This window comes from Alligator sinensis, unplaced genomic scaffold, assembly GCF_000455745.1.
Source record: "Alligator sinensis unplaced genomic scaffold, ASM45574v1 scaffold729_1, whole genome shotgun sequence".
In the NCBI taxonomy this organism is placed as follows: domain Eukaryota; kingdom Metazoa; phylum Chordata; order Crocodylia; family Alligatoridae; genus Alligator; species Alligator sinensis.
Genome location: NW_005843670.1, coordinates 40,146 through 42,651, shown reverse-complemented (window position 1 = coordinate 42,651; position 2,506 = coordinate 40,146). Strand labels below are relative to the sequence as shown.

The following is a 2,506-nucleotide window of genomic DNA, read 5'->3' as shown; positions in this document are numbered from 1 at the left end:
GAGGAGGCTTATGGATTGAGGAATGGAAATGTGCCTGCGTGTCAGTGCCAAAAACGACATGTAGAAAACCAAAGCCCAGCCCTGTTGGCAACCAGGGTGTCATACAAGGAAGTCAGGAACAAGGAATAAGAACAGGGACCAAGTTGAAGTGAGATGTGCTTTTAAAAGTTGTTGGGAGGGTCTGCATCAAAGCACTTAGACTCATAGGATCATAGGAAAGTAAGACTGGAAGGAACCTCACAAGGTCACATCTAGTCCAGCCCCCTGCTCAAAGCAGGATCACCCCTAATTAAGCCTCCCCAGTTAAGTGTCTATTCTACCTCCTCTTGAACGCTTCCAAGCCTGGAGACTCCTCAGCTTTGCTAGGTAGCCTGTGCCAATGCCTGACCAGTCCCAAAGTCACCTAGTTCCCCCTATTCTCCAGCCCAAATTTGCCCTGCTGCACCTTGAGGCCATTGTTCCTAGTCCTGTCCCCACTAAGCTCAGAGAAAAGCCTGTTTCTATCATTTCTATTCTCACCCTTCAGCTATTTGGAGACTGTTATTAAAACCTCCTGGCAGTCTTTTCTTCTCTAGGCTACATATCCCCAGGACTTCCAATCTTTCCTCATAAGTCTTGGCTCCCAGGCCCCGGATCATTTGTGTTGGTCTGCCACTTGACCTATATCCTGCAGAAAGTTTTGGGCCATCTGCAGAGTGTCAGAATAAGGGAAATGCAAACTTTCAATACCCCATCAAGTCTTTGTGTATGCAATAATTTGGTTAAATATCCAGCAACAGGAAAACACGAGTGCCTGGGAGAGTGGGCTGGACTTTTAAATGTTCTAAACTTCTCATTTTAATGAGACATAGCTCTTAAGGAATTACAGCTTCTGCCAATTTTGCAGGAAGGCTCTGCATTTCCCAATCAGCTCTCTTAGGGCTCCTAAGACATCCCTGTTTCTCAGGCTGTAGATGAGCAGATTCAGTATGGGGTTGACAATGGTGTAAAACAGAGTCACAATCTTGTCTTGCTCTGGGGAGTGGTAGGAGCTGGGCCTCATGTACATGAAGATGGCTGCCCCGTAGACCATGCCCATGACAGTCAGATGTGAAGAGCAAGTGGTCAGAGCTTTCTGCTGTCCTCTGGTTGACTACATCCTCAGGACCCTGGAGAGGATACAAGAGTAAGTGCCTAGTCTAATGGAAGAAAGGATGAGGACCAGGACAACACTACTCACAAACACCAGAGCCTCATATAGAGAGGTGTCAGAGCAGGACAATTTTACCAGGGCTGGGGTCTCACAGAAGAAGTAGTCAATCTCTTTTGAGCCACAGTAGGGGAGAGCCAGTGTAAACACTGTGTGAATCAAGGCGTTTACCAATTTTCCCATCCAGACCCCAGCTCATAAAAGAAAGCAGATGTTCTTGGTCATAAGGACGGAGTACTGCACAGGGTTGCAGATCGCTATGTACCTGTCATAAGCCATGACGGCCAAGAGGAGGCACGGTGATACACCCATTGTCAGTGTGAGAAAAATCTGAGCCCCACAGCCAGCTGGAGAAATGGGGTTGCCTGGGGTCAGGAAGTCTGCTGCCATTTCGGGGAAAACAATCAGCATCTGACAGATGTCCATGAAGGCCAATTGACTTAGGAAAAAGTACATGGGGGTGTGAAGGGAGGAATCCACTTGGATTAGAAGTATGAGGAGAGCATTTCCAGACACGGCAGTGATGAGGGGTAATAAGATCAGGGCCAGGGAGAAGATGTGTGCATTGGTCCGGCTCAGGAGTCCCAGCAGAATGAAATCTATTGAAGGAGTTTTGTTCTCACTCTTCATTTCCTCTTCATGTGGCTCTGCCTGAAGTCCTGGACAAAAATTACGTTCGTTAGCGAATGTGTCCAGACTTCCTACTGGATAATACTAATAGCAACTGAGGCACCCAGCAGGTTTTCTTATCCTGTGGAAGAAATGACAAGCATTATGGTTGATGAAACAATAACCTCACTTCCAGGGGAATAGTGTTTATTTAGGCTAAATATTTTCTATGATTAGGCCTGCACTTATATGTAATGTTGCAGGGCCCACCTACATGTTGAGTTGCAGTGGTTTAACTAATTTTATGGCTGTGCTGTGAGGGGCACTGTCTTCTGATGCTCTCCCCAGGCTGCCATGGGGACGAATATTGGCTGTGGGCTTTCCTTTTCGCCATGGGTGGAGACTAGGGTGGCCATCATAGAGGACAGTCCATTTGTCCTCTATTGGTACAAAACCAGATGCCTTTATGTCCTTTATTTTTCATTTGAAGATAATAAGAGAGGACATAAAGCCTTCTGGCTTCATATCAAGAGAGGACAGAGGACAACCCGACTGTCCGCTATGATGGCCACCCTAGTGTAGACTAGTGGCAGTGTTGGCAGAGGCCTAGTACCCGCCCACCTCCAATATGGGGTAGGTTATTCTAGTTTGCTTCTGGAAATTTGTCTACCTCTGTTTGCCACAAGGCTGTGCAAAGGCATCATCTCC

At 47.0% G+C, this 2,506-nt stretch overlaps 1 pseudogene; it reads right to left on the bottom strand.

The window, feature by feature from the left end:
• Positions 1–862: 862 nt before the first annotated feature.
• Positions 863–1,819, bottom strand: LOC102385176 (annotated as a pseudogene).
• Positions 1,820–2,506: the final 687 nt, after the last annotated feature.